Source organism: Lipophrys pholis, assembly GCF_963383615.2.
Source record: "Lipophrys pholis genome assembly, chromosome: 8".
Lineage (NCBI taxonomy): Eukaryota > Metazoa > Chordata > Actinopteri > Blenniiformes > Blenniidae > Lipophrys > Lipophrys pholis.
The window spans coordinates 14,214,276-14,233,402 of record NC_137630.1 but is presented as its reverse complement, the minus strand read 5'-3'; positions in this window follow the sequence as shown (position 1 = coordinate 14,233,402).

Below are 19,127 nucleotides of genomic sequence, written 5' to 3'. Positions count from 1 at the left end.
CACAAGATCCCTGACGCCCTCTGGTGGCCGTGGTAAATACGACAGAGACAAAGTTTAAAGGATACTTGAAACGTATTTTCCAAGGGAATCGAATCAGGTCAACTGGATTTTGGTCCAATTTCTCAGAAGAGGATCCACACCTTAACCGAGTGGCTTCATCACTTCGTGCTGTGAACTCACCGAGGCTGGCTGGTCTAAGAACTAAATGGTGAGGCGCCAAAGTGCTTCAATTCTTTAGGTGTGACACCAAAGTTTTATGTGGCCCAGGGTGTGATCCTGTGGTCCATCAATATAAACCTCAGGCCTTCAATAATCATCATAACTGTAACTTTTTCTTTACCTTCTTAACAGTTTGACCATTTTGTGATTGTGTGGCTGTAATCGGTCTGTCAAAGAATTTCTCTGCACTATTGTTATAAAAATCAAGCATTTACTAACTGAACAAGCTGAACTGTTTTTGATTATCATGCAACAGCAGGCTGGTCGTTTCAGTTTTGATGGGTGTACAACAACTTTCCTTTGAAAATAGGATTTTAAGCTTCTGATACGATTCCAAGCTTTCCCATCCCTCCTTGATTACCATCATGGTTTTAATGAGGAAAGTTGTCAGATTCAAATCTATTGAATGTCTGTAAACCTAAAAACAAACACCAAGCCTGTGACAACCTAATGATATGATTCTTACTTCCATGACAGGCAGGTAACATACAGTACATATTTTAAGTCACTCATTTAAACAAACCAAACTAAAACACAACAGTTTCCAGACAAATGTATTGTCACTGAGACATCTGAGGTCCAGTATGATTATCTCTGTTTTATTGAGTTCATAATGTCCCACTGAGCTCTGGAGAGGAATGATAACATCTCTTTTTGCACTAATGACAGTCTCAAATAAAATAGACAAGCGGGAGTTTTTCCACCCAATTTTGAGAAAAGACAACTATTGTTGACTACAGTGTATTGTCTGGCTGTTTGCTTGAAATGCCAGTTCATCTGTGTGACTGTACTTCTCTCATTGATCCAGGCGAACGCAGCGACTGGCCGCAGCCTCATTCACAACCTCAGGGAGTCCTTTAGTAGTTTGAAGGAGTGGCACCAGAGTCAGCAAATGGTGAAGGAATGTGTCTGACAATGAAAATTGGGGGCTCTACTCCTTTCATTCTCTACTCCTGAAATAATCCGTTCGTCATTAGTGTCCATGTTTGATTGTTGTAGTGGAAAATTACACCGAAATGCCGGCTGTGTCACCACAGCTTTGGATTTGGTGAATCAAGCTTATTGCTGGAGGAAGAAACCAGGAATTCAAGATGTCTTTGTTGACACTGTCACTAAACACCTGTTGCTCCATCAACAGGTCGCATCGCATCGGTTCCCCCTCATCCTATCAAAACAGTCGAAGCCGGCGCGGTTCGAGAAATGAAACTGGTGTGTTTGGTTGAGCAGACGTGTTGCTGTTGTTTTGCACGTTCCCCCGTGAGATAATCTCTTGTTAAAAAAAAACAAACCCCAAATATCTGGGGAGAACAGAGCAGCTGCTGATTACGGCAGATGGAGGCACCTTCTGTGTTCAGGCAGAATATTTCGAAACAAGTCCGGCCTGAACCATCAAGCAATTTCAGTCTCAGTGAAACCAGACAGTGAAGGGAGGGAGGATTTAACTGCAAACTCAGTAGTTATTCTGAAAACTCCTTTTAAAGCTGCTCTGATTTATTTTCACACTCTTCAACGCAACGGGATTCATCTCAGGAAAACAACCCGAGGAAGTGGTACCCAGACTCTCCATCCTCCTGTTTAATAGAATTGATGTTTGACATGTACAACTTCGATCAACCTTTGATTTCTGAAGTATTTTTTTCATCCACCTTTGTGAAGTTTTCTGGATGTTCCTAGTGGTCGTGATAAACACAGATACACATACTGTAGATAGGAACTAAGAGTAACGACGACTAGTCAAACAGTCACACCATAAACCACAGAGCTGCACATACAGTAAACCTCAATCAGAGGTATTATTTCTTATTTCCTACGTCCTAATTCCGTCTACCTTTTTTTTTTTTTTTTTTGCTGGATCTCTGTCACTTTACTTTAGTAGAGAATAGTGTTCAGTTCTTGTTTCACCTTCATAAATTTGGAAAACTAGTTTTGATAATGAAATTTAAGCAAAATAAGCCATATAGATTCCATATTTACTTTTGATCTAAAGTCGAAAATAATTGAATCCAAAGCCTCTATTTACATTGAGGAACTGTTGAGTCAAACACATACAGTAATTACAATTGACAAATAGAGTAACAATAAGATAAGCCGTGTTGCTGTCGATTTCAGAATGAAGCGCCAATCAATCTTTTTTTTGTTTTTTAGTCTGATGGTCCAAAGAAAACAAAACAAGCAGTCATTCTTTTAAATCTGAGAAAGTCCTGAGAAACAGAGGGGAAGCTTGAGTACAGGTGGTATCAGTAATGAGGCGGTCAGGTTTGAGCACTCTGTGTTTCTCCTCGCCCCTCCATCCTCCCCGGGTGACGGCAGGCGCCTGGTTGCTACGGTGCGATTCCCACTGACGCAACATCAGCCGAGCTTGGCTCAACTCTCTGGGCAGATGGGAACGCTCTAACTCTGCTCACCAGTGTCTTTCCTTCATCGTACATGAGCGGGCGACAGGGCTTCACTTCTCTGTTCTGCAGCTTTACCGAACCGCTTTTACTTCATTTCACTGTCCTCACAAAGTGTGTTTCACCATCTCCTTCCACTTCAACTGCTCCTTTGTGATAATAAGCCTCCTGAACGGCCATATTTCTGTGCGCAGCTTTCTTTCTAGTCCCTGCAGACCCGCCACACCTTTGTGTTCTTGCTTAACACTTCAATGGCCCGCCCATGCTACAACTTGTGAACCCCTCATCTCCTCCCGTCCTTCCCTCATTGTACTCAACCTGCTGTTTATATCGGGTTTGTTAAGAAGGTGGTCATTAGATTTCCTATAGGAGAATACAGCCCATATGTAGAGGGACCCACCAAAGCAGATGGGTAAACTCTATGGGAAGCAGGTCAATTATGCCCTAATGACACACATAAGAGACACCTGCATTTCACACCTAAATATAAATATATATCTTTTAGGAAAAGACGTCCAGCACATTTTTACAAATCTTAATGCATGCACTTTTTCTTGGATCTTCAAAGAAAAGTTGAGTTTGAGTTATTTTTTTTTTTGTTTCAGTTCAGTGTCACTGTAGATTTCGGTACGTTCTGTAGATCCTGTAGAAAGCACGGCCGTGGCTGCTTCGGTCTTCTGGAGTCCGTTTTGCATCGTAGTTTGATTTTGAACAAAAGAGGTCAGGAAGAGACTCGAGCCGCCCCTGGTGCAGCCGGTACTGCTGCCATTAGGCGAATGCAAAATTATTTGCATAGGAAAATAGTCTTTTAGCAGACGTGGAGTGAGTATGTGCTCATCAGTGTGCAGTGCAGACAGAATATCAATCTATTGCCTCGTTTTATGAAGAAATAATCCTTAGATTCTTGTTAGATTTAATACTACTTTAACCTCATCTATTTTTTATTTTTAGTAGTTCAATAAATGGAAGTGCATGACAGTAACAGTGTTAGAATAGTTATAAAGCATTGCAATATTGCTGCTCTTAGTACTAAACACATGCTCTGCTCAGTTGCTACAGCAGTGCACTCAAACACAGTCTTTCTGACTAATTTGCCTCTCATGCAAATACAAACTGAAGAGATTCAGTGCCGACACAACTCAGACTGCAGAAAAAAAAAAATCTTCCGGCAAAGAAAATACTCCACTTTTTGGTGGCAGACATCTTGTAACTGCATCAGATGAAACTGAATAGCAATAGTTTAGTTTCTAACCATATTTAGGACTGAATACATGATATTTGGTGGTTGGAAAGCAAAATCCAATAGCATCACCCCACGACTGGAGTCAATTACGTCCTAGTTTGGATTAAAACACATACAAATAAATGTGATACCATATTTAAAATAAAATAAATCCTACAAAAAACACACAGCACAGTAATTTGTGATGTCATAGCGTGGATTGCATAGACTATGGATTCCTTTTGATTCCTTTCCACTGTTTAAAAGTGAATCATAGAGTAAAGTACTGCCCATCCTGTAGTGGCGATATGATGTGAAGCCACAGTTTCAGTAGATTTCAGATTCAGAAAGGAATATTAATCTTTTCTAGTAGCTGTCAGTTCCACTTATTTATTTTTCAAATTTTTCCACAACAGCAATGAGTTTCCAGTTTGTTATATTCTTGTTAACACAATATCTCCAGAAGACTTGGGGAAATGATCTTAAAATGTTGTCTTCTTGCTTCATTATCTGCTGAAGCTAGATTCGACTCCACCAGTGTCCAGATGCAGTCATGAGTAACAGGGACATGAGAAAGGTTCCCATTTCCCAGTGGTGGAAAACTGCATCTCAACGTGGACAAATTGGGAGCATTCCCCTGGGAAAGTGGGAAAGTCTCACAAGCGCATGAACTGGGCTTATAAGTGCCAAATAAGTGGTTTTCATTTTGCTTTTGCGTAACTAACCTGCCATATATATATAAATATAGTTTCATAGCAACAGTGATGATTGTTAGACACATAAAGTAAGCGCTTGTAGTGCAGCTAATATTCGTAAATATAGTGTGACAGTGTTTTCTTGTTTTTTTTTTTACCTCCATCAGTTACAGATTTATTTATGTTTCTGATGGAAGACTTTAATTTTCCCTTTTCTTGAGTAGAGTATAAAGCAGTGCTGCTGGAAATGGCCAGACTGCATAACTGCTGTTGTCATGTGTTGTGAACTGGGAATTTTCAACCTTCCCAAATGGCAACTATACAAGTTCCCAGCTGCATTAGTGCATCATGTCTCTCAGGGAAGCTTACCCACACTACACTTGAGCAAATTCTTTGAAAGTCCTCACTACATACTACTATCTTAATCAAACACTATAAGACATACACACTTCGGCATCATATAACTGATTATAACTGATCAGAAAAATGAACACGGATAGAAACACCAGCATCAAAAGTAACTCCTAAAGTAACCAGAACTGTCTCTGGGGGGATTTTTTGTTGTTGTTGCTTTGCTCATGTCTCATTTACCAACATGGAAGTTATAGAATTTCAAGTTCTTACCAAACTGCAATAGATCTGTTTTGTCTTCGCTCTGGAACTCTCTGAGACCTTGAATCATGTAAATTCAGCCAGTAAATATTCACAGAAACAAATTTACTTGAGAACCGTCACTCAAGTTGAGGCAATAACTCAGGAAGTCTCATTAGCTTTCATATGCATGCAGCAGTGATCCTGCTAAAGTTCATTTTATTAATGTAACCTGAACCACTAAACAGCTGCTATACTGTAATTCATGCACTCTGATAATACAAACACCATGCATGGCTCGCACGCTGTTTCCACGTTCTGACTCAGAACACCACTTCTGTTCTGAAAGTGTGCGAGCAGCACATGAAAGCCATTAATAGAAAATACTGTAGGTCTGACGAACACTTTCTAAATCTATAATCTCCCATTTTTATTCACCAGCTTAACAAGATATTACACGTTTCCTGTCTTTTAGTGAAGCTAAGCTAGACTACCACTGTCGCTGTGTGGAATGCTGAGACATGAAAGTCCCATTTTACCATTGGCAACACAGCAAACGTGGGTAATTCCCAGGTTGGATGCTTCCTTCAAAGTGTAGGAGCTGGTTGAGTCCCAGAATTCAGTTGCAATAGATTAGAGAGTGAAAACCTTAACCTAAATAACACACGATGATATGAGAATATTTGTGCATTGATGATAATATTAATAATAATAATAATATAAATATGATGGTAGAGCCAGATGCACACTCATGTACACACCTCCCTTTGAAGTGTGTGTGGGTGTGTGTGTGTGTGTGTGTGTGTGTGTGTGTGTGTGTGTGTGTGTGTGTGTGTGTGTGTGTGTGTGTGTGTGTTGGCGTGGTCTGTCTGCCACCCCCACCCCCCCACCCCCCAGCCCCCACCTCCCAACCAAAATGAATAGAGCTGAGCCTTGTGCAGTCGACAGCTGTCTCCTTTGAACGTCCAAAGACAAAAAGCCTTAAATCCAGCGACCTCCCTCTTTCATGTGTTCATCTGATACCACTCTTCCTCACCTCACTGTCACTCCATTCATCTCTGAGGCCCGAGGCTGTGGGCTGTTACCGCACTCCATTCAGCCTGCAGTCTGTGGATCCATGTGAATGTTTCAGATGGAAAGAAAGAGAAAAAGGAAATAGTGAATAAGTGCAGTTCAATCGGACGTCGCACCGTTTTTCATTTCTTTCAATGTCCGTATTAAACTTTACATGTTCATTTATAATGTGCTTCTGTTGGACGATACATTAAAACATGGCTTCCAAACACGACAAAAATGCTCATATTGGGAAAAAAAATACATATTTTTGCATTATTCTTCATTGTCAGAACGTAAAACATTAAAGCCAAGAAAGAACAACGTACATGGAAACGATGATATTACAAGAATCTGTTGATTTTTATTTTTTTTTTAAGTTTCTTCATGTGTTTTTTTTCCCCAAAATCGTTTTAGTATCAGGGCAGAAGTGCTGATAAACACCAACGTTGAAAGTCAGTAACTGTTGAAATTCTAAGTTAGCTGGAGTAATGAGACGTTGGTTAAAGTGAGCATTTCTCTGAAGCCCCAAAACATCAGATGTTCTTTGTTTAATTGAATATTGAATAATCTGAATGATATTGATCGTCTATCAACTTTAAAATGTTGACTGCCGTGAAATTCACCAAAGTGTAGAGGAGGACAAGCAATGAGTGTGATGAAGCACACACCAGTTCAGTGAGAAGGTTATTCATATTGAACACATTTAGTTAATTTATTACTCATTTCTTTGAGAATTGTCAATTTATTCACTTAATGTTCAGGTTTCTCAAAGCAACCGTGAATTGTACAGAAAACGAAACAAAGATAGTTTTAAAAATCCAAATTTGAGCAATATTATCATTTATTTTTGTAATTCACAGTCACAAGTACGTTTAAGTTGTTGAAATGAATGAGTTTCTTTAAATGAATGCTAAATCAACTGATGAAGAAAATCTGAGGTGTCTTTTAAGGACTTCACTGAGCAGATGAGTTCATCTGTCGTGGATTAAAAACATATTAATACTTCAAAGAGAAGTTTATATTTTGGATTTGGATAAGAAATGGCTCCTAAACAGGCTCCATGCCTCCTGAACACCCTGTGCCCTCTTTGGGTGAAGCGCTCCCGAAAGCTAAAAATAGCCGGATATATTTGGGAGAAGAAAGTGGGATCCAGGGTGGATGTGTGGTGTGAGATAACCCAGGCAGTGGAGTCAGCCCACTGTGAGTCCAACTGCCTCCCAGTCGCTGAGGGCAATTAGAAGGAATCCTCAGGGCAGAATCTCTTTCTCCCTCCTTCTGTGTCTCTTTCTGAGTGTGTGTGTGTGTGTGTGTGTGTGTGTGTGTGTGTGTGTGTGTGTGTGTGTGTGTGTGTGTGTGTGTGTGTGTGTGTGTGTGTGTGTGTGTGTGTGTGTGTGTGTGTGTGTGTGTGTGTGTGTGTGTGTGTGTGTGTGTAGCCCGCTCACGAGGAGGCTGAGGCCCAATACTGTACCAGGCAAAGGTTTCCACCGAGTCGTTCTTGCATAACTCGGTGAGTGATAACACCGGTGCATTCCTCTCAACACACATCACAGCTGCCCAGCATCTTTTCCCTGCTTTTCCCCGAGTTCACGTCTAAATACAGTCCGCCCGAGAGCACTGAATGAGCTGCACAATGAATTTCCTCAGGAGATAGGAGCCGAGGCGGCGTGTTCGCTGATTCCCTTTCCGCCTGCTTGTCCGTGAAGAGATGGAGAGACTGTGATGTTCCAGGCCACAGGTCAGGTCACAGTCATCAAGAGGTAGGTCAGCTGGGGTGAGAGCTGCAGGTGTTGCCACATGTTCTGCGTGTCATTAACCTGCAACATGATGGGAAAAAGACCGAGGGAGGTTTGGCTGATGGGAGATTCATAGACCGATTCCTCTGTTGGAAAAGAACGATCATATCTAATCCTTTAAAAAGATTGCACTGAGGTCGAGGTCAATCATGGGGGTGTTTAATTTACGCTGGTCTTTGCACATCTTTACATCTACTGCTTGGCAAGAGTTTCAGAATGCTGATTCAGAGCCTCTGCAAGAGGCATTGCGGTGACCATAAAACAGCAGCATCACGCTGAATCAGTGTATTCGCCTTGCTTGACGAAATCCAACATTTACCTGCAGCTCACCACTTCCTCAGCTATCACAGCGGCGAACGGCTGGTCTCCATGGCGCCGGCTCTCCCATAGGCTCACGTCCAACAGCGTTGTGCCTACCTGCTTCTCTTTTATTGGCCCACGTCAATTTCCAGGCTTAGCGTCTGGAAACTGCAATGTTGACAGAGCGGCGCCCAAATCAAAAAGGGCGTGTGAGGAGGGTTGTAAAACCTTAGCGGAGAAAGCCAGTGTGCTGGATGTGTGTTAATGTGTAGCGGGGCAGTTTTGTGCCACACGGAGAGGCTGAGATAATGTTTAGGCCTGTGGACTTTGGTCCTCATTTCTTCCTGATTCATACGAAAGAATGAAATGTGCAGATCATTTACTCACAAACAGAGGTGCTTGAATTGATACTGGGTCAAAGCGCAAGGTTTCATTTGAGTTCATTGAGGTCAATACGGTCACTTTTCCCTTGAATAAACCCTAATAATTTACTAGTAGATCCTAACTACAGCCGGCACGTTTAAAGAAACCTGCGTCATTTTCCATATTTTTGTTGCACTTTGTAAAATGTGATAATTCAGTATACAAATGCACAACACTGGTTTATTAGTGCCTAGAAAAGTTAGTGTGCTCTACGTATGTCTTTTCAACCTTTACAGTTGAGGAACCTGAGCGCCGTACATATGAGGAACTAAGGCTGCAGATGTAGCCAAAGTCATTTAGCTTAGACAAGATGTGGACATCAGGCTCACACACTCACACCAGTAAAAAAAAACACAAAACACTTTATATCCATTAGAAGCTGACCGTGGCAACTATCATTTCTAGACATTGGCAGTAACAACCTGCTGCTAAAACTTATGATCTAATCCACATTTTTAAAAAATGTATTTTGGGTGGGATGGTTAAGTATCTATCTCTATTACACACACGCACACACCACACACCACACACCACACACCACACACCACACACCACCTTCTGCTTAGGTCAGATGTATGTTTTGGCCGAGGCTGCCAAGATTACAAATATCAGTCCTTTTCTATGAGTCATAAATCTCACTTAATTGCATCCTCAGTCAACATTTCTCAGCAGTAACTTATACCAGACAGTGGTAAGAAACAAAGCTTGTGAGAGGGTTTTTATGTGTGTAGGTGTGCAGATACATAACACTTGTAACAGTCGGAGGTATATGTACAGGCCACCTGTACATCTTTTTAACCTCTCCTTCTAGATCAGGGTTGTGAAATGTAAAGAGAAATGCAGTGTGGCCTGTTGTTGAACAATAAATGTGGACCCACAGAAGAAAACATGCACAAAGAAACCCCCAATATATAGATGGTGAGACCTGCAATGTATTCAAAGAGTTATGTGTTCAGCTCAAAGGCCTCAGCAGCATCTCAGCAGGCTGAATTAAAGCCAGTAATTTACATCTCCTGGTTCCAGTCTGTGAATTGATTTAGTGCCTTTCAACTTATTTTCTTTCCGCAACAATGAAGACACATGACATATTCTGGTACTACTTCTGGCAGTAATGTGACAAGTAATTATTATCATAAATTTAAACACAGTGTTAGGACTTGGATCCCCTATAAGAGAAGCTGGAGTAATGAATAAGTTACTCTTTCAAGTAACTGTTTGTTTAATCAACCATTATAGTTACTCGTACATGTATTGCAGTACTAATGTTTAGTATTTCTCTACTACACCTAGTCTGTACTCACCATCGTGACATGATGTCTCATTTTCGGTCCCATTTTTTCCTTCAAAAGTCACAAAATGGAATATTTAGTTCTATATCTTCATTTTTTCCGCCTCTAATCAAAATCACACCCCAGAAAGCTCATCTCCATTGGAATAGGGAAACGGAGTATTTCCAGGTTTTGTGGATGATTCTTGCTAACACTGTTGGTGGAAAATAGTTGTTAAACAGTGATTGGTATTCATTTGGTAACTTTCACTTGATTTTTCTACTCTTTTTTTTTTTTTTTTTGCCCTCTTGGATGTGCACATACCTCAGCTGCATTTTATTAAGACCACGATAAAGAGAAAAATGAGGGTATTGTTATGACGGAAGGTCACTGAGATATGCTGACTGTTTTTATTGAAACAAATGATGCAGTTTCGATACACTGAGATATATAGAGTTGAATACACGTGCCTTTAACAAGCTTTTGTCTCAGTGCTCGACCTGTAATTTCCTTTTGGCCCCATCTATTTCTTTGTGTGATTTTGTTTTTGCCACACAAGAGAATCGGACATGTAAGAAGTGGTGAAGGTGCTGGGTGGAGGAGGCTGCGTTTCGTGGTAACTGGTCCCAGAGGGCCGGTTCCTGATGGTGTCTTCATCTGAACGCGGCGTCCGCCGGGAGCCTCCACATCACAAACACGTCTTGCATCATTAGCCCGACCTGCTGTTACCCTGCAGTCGGACTCTGTGGGAGCGATCAGGAGCTGCTCTGTTCATGTCGATGCTTCAAGTCGGCCAGGAAGGGCAACCTGTGGCTTGAAGGGTATAAAGAAGAACGATAAAAACACTAACATTCAAATTTTAGTGCAATTCAAATTAATCCCTTATATCACATATAAAGAATGTTTGTAATTTGGAATGACTTCCTGTATTTCAGATCACCTTAATGTACTATAAGTAAGCGCCCGTCTAAACACAGTTAAATCAATCCTTGGAAACATTCACAGCTGCATCTGATATTTAACCTGAGCAATAGTATATATATCTCATATATATTTACTGATGCAGTCTAATGTAAGCAGTTGTAACACATGTGTCTGGTTGATCATCTGAATTTCAATGACTTTCAAAGTCAGCACGGCGTTTCAGTGGTTTGCTCACAGTAGGAATGCTTTCGGTTTGGACAGGATGAAACAGGAAATGATAATGAATAGATGAGAGGATAGGAATGAAGTTCACTAAACCCATGGAAATGGAGTAAAGGTATATAGTCGCATACAGCAGATCCCCGCTGACTGTGTGTGAAAGCAGCATACACTCCTAACAGGTCTCCCGTCTGTCACATGACAGTCACACACACTCATTCACACATAGGGGCAATTTGAGCCAACAATTAACCTCAAATGCATTTTTTTTTTTTTTTTTTTTTTTTTTTTTATCGTGGGAGGAAACCAAAGCAACTTGAGAAAACCCATACACGCACAATGAGACTAAGCAAACTCCACTCAGGATATTCTCAGTGTGCGCTCAGAGTACTGACCACTACGTCACAGTGCAGCCCTGCTAAATACTTTGTTTTGTATTTAATCTGAAAACTTCAATATTCAGATATTCTTGCTAAGAGATTTCAGATTTGTACTGTTTGCGCTTTCAGGTTATTTCACAGTTTAAATAATAAAATAATCAGGGTTTATGTGAACTTTTAATCTCTTCTGAACCTGTTTGCTGAATAAGATCCTCAAGTAGTTTCCTTTCAGTCGTGCCAAACGCCTCAAGCCTCACTAATGGTGACTGAGTTTTCTCTGTGAGATTCTCATGCAGGTCAAATCAGCTTCCTCTTTTTAAATCTCTTCTTCAACCTCAAATTTCAAACATGGCTTTTAATATTGCTCATCAGGCCCCCCACCCCCCCCCCCCCTTTTTCCCCAGGACTTTTTCTTTTGTTTTGAGGAAGTTCTTTGTTTAAAATCCTAATTTATAATTGGTAACTGCGTTATCCTTCAGAAGTTGAACTTTAATGAACTCTATGCGTCTTCAAACGGTGGTACACCGTCTTTGAAGCACCGGCTGTATCCAGACTGTAAGCACAGTTGTGTCAATATTAAGACGCTTTTTTCTGGAATATTTGTTTATTTTCTAGAATGTCTTCTGTCGGTTGTATGACTGCAGGCCAACAATAGTTCCCATCATGAGCAATCATTCAGGGTCTCATTCATAATCAACCAGGCTTTTCACTTGTGTTCAGATCTGTTGTTTGTTGAGGCACAAATTTAAATAACATTTCACTCGAAAGACATTTAGTTCCTGATTCAGCTCCAGAGAATATTTACTTCCTGGTGACATCCTGCTGAAAGCTTCTGGTTGTTAGAACATGTGGACTGACGAGTTTAAAATCAGCAGTTAGTCGTTTGAATGTAAATCTTTTCTCTTAACAGAATATTTGTCCTGTTACCACGGAACTTTTATTGACTGAGTGAATACAGTGTTTGAGCCTGTTTGAAAGCTGTAAAGTCAGAGCTGCGGGCTATTGAGACAATTGTTAATCCGCTGTGTCGCCTCTGAGTGTGCTTCATTGTCTCCAAGGTCTCGCCTAACAGCCACTCATTTATTGTTTTTGCTTGATGGAAATTTTACGTAGACGGAAGCGCATGCATACAACTCTTCCTATGAAAATCATTGTTGTTGCCTTCATGCTAATACCTTTGTAAACACGTCGCACAGTTGAACTAATTACACCGGCCAAAGCAGGCAGGTGTGTTTGGTGATGCTATACGCTATCATAGCACATCATAATGCCCTCAAACCAAACGCACACAAACCCTTTAAAAGCTTGACAATGCCGAGTTTGGCCGCGAGGAAGGCGAGGCCGACGCGCCATTTAAAGGAGAGCACAAAGACCGCCGACCTTGAGGTCAGCATTTACACTCATTTCCTAAACAAACCTCAACGTCTCGTCTGTGAATGAGTGAAACTTGAACCGTCCCGCAGCTCTGCAGGTGTGTTTGACAGGCAACAAGGGTCCGACTCTGGAGTGCGTGCATGTTTGTGCGTGACTGATTGTCTGTGCGAGCGTGTCCACACACAGGCTTAGAAAAGAGAGGAGACGTTGAACTTAACTGACAATGGCTTTCAGACGCTTTGGGTCTCAGTTCTCCCTGCTGGCACAGTGAACATGACCTTGACCTTTAACTTTATGGCTTCATTTAAAATCATTAACTCTGAAAGAACGTTTTCCTACGGGAAGTTATTTCTCCTGTGGTCTCGACATGGATTATTCTACTGTGCAAAAATCTAAAACAATGAATCACATTCGGGATTAAATAAAAGTGGTTTATGTTATTACACATGCACTATATAGAATTATACGCACAGAATTCACTTATCAGCAGTTTGTTCTTTTTTGGTTATTACTCTAGGAGCAAAGACATTGTATTTGTGATATTAGTCAAATTTGCTAATTTGAATTGCATAATATTTGCATTTTTCTGCCAAATTACACCCAATTCCTAAACTTGAATACATCCGAAGTAACAACTATTTCAACATTCATACCCTCCTATAGTAGGAATGGTTTTACATCTACTAAAGTTGTCTGTTTGTCTTTGCTATTAATCACAACAGCAGTTTGGCCGTAAACCAGCAGATGAGCCTAACAGGTGTGTTGTGGAATAAAGATCTGGTAATAATTGAGACGCCTCACTCCTCTTTCCAATAGCAACAAGCCCCATTGGAGATTATGGGAAACGACCGCGCCATCCGTGCTAACCATGCCGCCCTAAATCCTCCGGGGCCAATTATGCTCTGCTGGTGGCAGGCGGCAAGTCGGAGCACGGCTGTGGCTGCTAGACCGCTTGTGTGCTCGCTGCTCCCTTGATGATTCTCTGGCTTTGTGAGAAGAAACCAGGCTTGTTCCTCCTCGCACAACCAGGCATAGAGAGAGAGAGAGAGAGAGGGAGAGAGGGAGGGGGTCACTGTGCAATTTAAAGTGTAGTAAAAGTCAAGATTCCTAAAAAAAATAAAATGGTGCTTTTTTTTTTTGTTTGTTTGTTTAATTAAGTCTTTGCTGGCTCTGCCTCCCAGGTTGACAGGGAGCTAATTGGCAAGAGACTCAGAAGAAATCAGTGGTTGAGTGCTGATCAATGTAATGAGGGTCCTTTAAACATCACACCTGGGTTAAGTCCTCCAATTTCCTCAAAGACAATGTAAATCTCTGTAATTATCCCAGAGTCACTTGAGCAGAAGGGCTGCGCAGGGAGACAGGTGGATAAAACAACAGAAAAAAAAACCGAGCAGACAGATGCTGCATATTGAGCGATAAGGCCTCTAATTTGGGAAAGCGATGGGAACAGCAGCTCAGGACAACTTCACACAGAGTCTGTGACTTTTGAGGTAGCATGGAAAATTTGTCATTTATTATTTATTACCGATGAATATCTTATAAGACACAGTGTAGTGTAGTGTTCAAGATCAGTGTCCCGGCCTGCCTGGTTTACAGAATAAGGTGTCAATTCACTACAAGACAAGCATCTCATGAAGCTTTATTACTGCACACTTTGTTTTTTTCATCACCTTATAGCATCGCATGGTGACCCAGTAGAGATTCATGTGCAAATCTGGCTTCAAATCTGCTTCAGTCGTCACTTTTATATGTACAAACAAACAACATAACAGAGTAGTCACACAGACAACCACGTAAAAGTTAGAAGTCTTTGCCTTGCAGCGCACAACAAATAAAACAATTTGTGATGTTTGTATTATATATTATTATATATTCTAACACACTTGTGTCTGTAGCAGTGATTGGAGCAGTCCTAGTTGAACAGTAGTTGAGTGACGTGTGTGTTGTGGTGACATATTGGTGCCGAGGCTGGCCCCGGTAGGCTTTTGGGAGATTTTTTTACAGCAGGTTAAGACGCAAAGAAATTCAGGTGAGAGTGGAGGGAAGGTGTGTTGTTTTGTGGGGGATATTCAGGCAATTTAGCCTTCACACATGTAAAACTGCGTTTTTTTATTTCTGAAAAAAATGACAATTGTGTAGATTTACAGTATATAAAGATTTCTAAAGACATGGCTTTATTTGGAACTAAGAAAAACGAGACAAATATTCAAACCACAGGACACCCAGTAGGTGTGATGGAAGTCACTTCAGACTGACAAGAGGTTTTGGAAATTTGCAGTAAAAATCACCTGACAAATTTCTTTGTTCCAAAACTTGAGCTGTTTTTGCTTAATGTTCGACAGGTAAAGAGGTTTGGCTCCATGAAGACATTGAGCTGTGCTGCTTTGAATATTTTCTATGGTCCTGTCAGCAGCGGTTGATAGTACTGCCAGTTAAATTGGAATTGCTGGTGTTTTTGGAAGAGGTCAGTGATTCAGCCCCGGTGTCACTGGACTGACACAGAATGCAGACAGAATTTGTGACATTTTCCAAATGTAACAAACAATTTGCAAAACTTTACAAACGAGGGACTCGAGTTTCTTGGGTGTTTCAAACCTGTCACAAAACCTTCTCAGTTTCTGAAAAGTAGGGACTATGAGGAATGAATAATGAGCTATTGACTTCAGTATTTCAGTCTGATGATGATCCAGCATCTTTTGCACTTCTTTTATGATGTATGATGCTGACTGAATAGAAACCAAACAGTCCCAACTGCTCCAAACTTTAGACTTTGATTGATTTTAAACGGCAAACGGCAAATTCCAGGCAAACTGACAAGTTACACAAAGTACAGCTTCAATGTGATTCCAGTGAAATTTGTCTGTAAATAATGAATTTACTGAAGTTGTTCTGTTTTCAAATAATCACAAGATGTTGAATCTCGGTGGGATTGGAGCTTTGTTTTAATTTTGTAGATTTTGGTGATTTATCCCAGTTGCTCGTGAGACCACGGTGGGAGTTTCATCAGGAAAGCTTGAGAACGTCATGAGATTGGACATGAACGATGGCGTGCAGGAGCAGCCTGAAGACAGGGTGGCCAGCAGGATGATCAGGCAGGATACACATTTGGTGGCTGTTGGCCGCACCCGGCATCTCTTTGTAGCCAACTTGAATCACCAGTCAGGTCTTGAGTTAGATTCTGTTAAACATTAATATAAATTCATTGAACAAGGTTTGCTCAGGTCACACATCAGGAAGGATTAGGTTGGATGGTGGTCAGAGGTTTAGGCATTTTTAGTGGAGCAACCAGAGTGATTATGAGGATGTGCTTGGTAATGGGAGTGACTGCAATGGGACAGTAGTTAAGACAGGAAGTCTGATTTATTTCCTACTGATATGGGAGTAAACCTGAAGTGTGTGTGCTAATCAGCTCATTGGTTTATCCATTGATATCGAAGGTTGAATTTAGAAATTTTCAGTTGTGTAAAAATCAAAAAGATTTTTATGTGCAAATTATAGAGATATTTCATCTTTATATCACATTTCAATGAATGTACAACAACATCTTCATGTTTCTGAGTTCATTATAGTTAGAATTAATAGCTCTGGTAAATGTGAGGCTGGAGAAAGTCTCTAACAAACTTTAGTTTAGAGTGTAAGGGCCTATTTACGCAGCAATGATTTCAAGTGAAAATGCCAAACTTTTGGTGTGCTTTGGGTGTCCGTTTACACAACAACGGTGCTCAGAGCCACTGAAAACACAACTTTTTTTGGAAATGACTCCCATGGTGGAACTTTTCAGAACCGCTCGGGCTCGTGTAGACGTCCATATTCTCCTGGGACTTGGTAGTTTTATAATTGAGAGTCACCCGTTATAGCAAAAGAACTTTGTCTGTGTATTCTCCATTGATAATGTTTATAGTGTATTGTTCTCGGAGCATGCGTGTGTGTGTGTGTGTGTGTGTGTGTGTGTGTGTGTGTGTGTGTGTGTGTGTGTGTGTGTGTGTGTGTGTGTGTGTGTGTGTGTGTGTGTGTGTGTGCGTGTGGTTTTATAACAAAAACGAACATTGATTTCAGTGTTTCTGTCATGGCTGGGTAGACGGAGATCGTTTTCAGAATGTTGTGTAAAAAAAAAAGGCGACAATGATGAGCTTGTTTAATCAACAAGGTATTTAGTCGTATCAGTAGGAAAATGACTTGTTGTCATAGAAATAAACGCACAATATATAATTACAATAAACAACAAATTCTTCTTTTTTTTTTTTTTTTTTACTTAAATTGCATCAATGTCATAATTAAAGTTGCAGAAGCTTAACATTTTGTTGAGTCAGCATATTTTGAAGGCTGTCATTGGTTTTTTTTGTGGGGTGGGTGTGGTTCAGTTGGTAGATCCACTCACCTTTGATCCCGGGGTTGCCTGTTCAATGTTGCATCTCGCCCAAACCCCAAATTGCTTCCAATGGTATGAGAGTCTGTAAATGATTCGGTGAGTGAATAGGTGGATGTGAGGGATCGCTGCGACTACTGAAGCGGTAATGTGCGCTATAATAGTTAGTCTGGTTACCGTTTAGTTGAGTTCACTAAGACACTACCTGGGATAGGTCACTGATATTATTAGGAAGATACTGAACTGAAAACTAAAAATTTGTTCACAATGAAAACCGGAGGGGACGTTTCGGTTCCATATTGTCAGATATTACCTCTAATGGCACACAATACCCAATATTTGCACAGCAGTAGTGTAACCTTTGACATTTGGTAATAAGTGATAATTAGATACAATGACTGAGGTTTGACTTTGCATAGTTAGATTTACCTGGTCTTATTTTGCCTTCAAAAGCCACCTTTTGAGTGTTTTCATTTATTTGTTGAGCACCATAAAAGCTTATGGGCTCTGTTAGTAATCTAATTGCGGATGCTGGGTCATCTTGGATAGGAAGTGCAGATTAGCAAAGGACTAGATGGAAATGTCCTGCAGCAGCACATAAAATAAAACAAACACGAGTGGTTGTTTTTCTTTTCTCGGTTGACAAGCTGTGGCATGGATCCAGACTTTGTCCACAGGTCAGCTGTCAGAGTTCTGCCAATCACATGCCAAACAAGAAATAGAATTAGTTCATATGCAAATACTAACTCTGGTTGTCAGTTTTCTATTCTATCAGGTGTTACCAGAATAATGCTTTTTATCAAAAAAAAAAAAAAGATGTAAGATCAAGTAGGAGCAATGCTGTTTGAACAACTGCATCAAACTTAATGGAAGAATGCTTGTGAATAATCCAGGAAGTACATTTAGAACATGAACACCATAATGTAAGGTATAACTGTAGTATAGAAAAGAGCAGTCTTAATTTTCTTGGCTTTTCTTCTCATGCCAGTAGTTTGTTTGCAATTTGGGAGTTTGAGAATATGTGTGCAAGCAGAGGTTATTTGGCTCAGTGTGTTTGTGGTGTGTCTGGAGTTGTTGGATCAGCACTGCTGATGGGTGTCCTTAACATCCTGTCTTGCGTGACTGGCTGGCCAGATAGCCATCAGTACCCAAATAAGTGCAGGTTGGGCCCCCGTGCTTCAGTCCAAACCTCATTTGGTATTCAAATGAAAGGCCTAAACAAAGCAAACCTTTCATAGTAGAGACATTTACTAACTGCTTCCTTTGAAGAGACTGAGTTCCACTCCAGGTTGAGAGTGTGAAAAGACAAAGAAATCATTAGATTACTTTCAGTGCTTGAGGCTACGCTTTTCTACTGTCAACTGGTCTGATCCCGGAAGAATTATTACCTAAAGTATTATCATTCTGTAAGAGCTGTTTCTTCAGTTTTGTTTTTCAATGTGTTTAGCTGTATCTTTTATTTTGAGTGTTTCACTCTGTTAAAGTTGTTTTCTAGGCACACTTTAAAAGTCTTAAAAATCACTATAGACCCCTGCTTCTATTTTTGAATTTTCTGACCTTGTACTACACAGCACTTCGCTCTGTAAAATCCAGCCCATAGTAGGAAATGATCCACAATACAGTTTGAATAAAGGCGTAACATAGAGCTTTATTATCTGAACTATCTTCAAACTCAAAGGTAAAACAAACTGACCGGTGGATAATGAACAATTTTATTTGGTATTAAGTGGGTACTTCACAGATGACTGTTTGTTTTATGGCTTACAGACTCAAACAATTGCCTTCCTCCATTTTTGCCAGCGTAAGTTCTGCTGCAGCCCGTACCACGCCTCTGCTGAAACAGGATACTGCTCTGGCATTGTGCTCATTGTTGAGAGACTAATCCTGACAATTACACCTCAAGA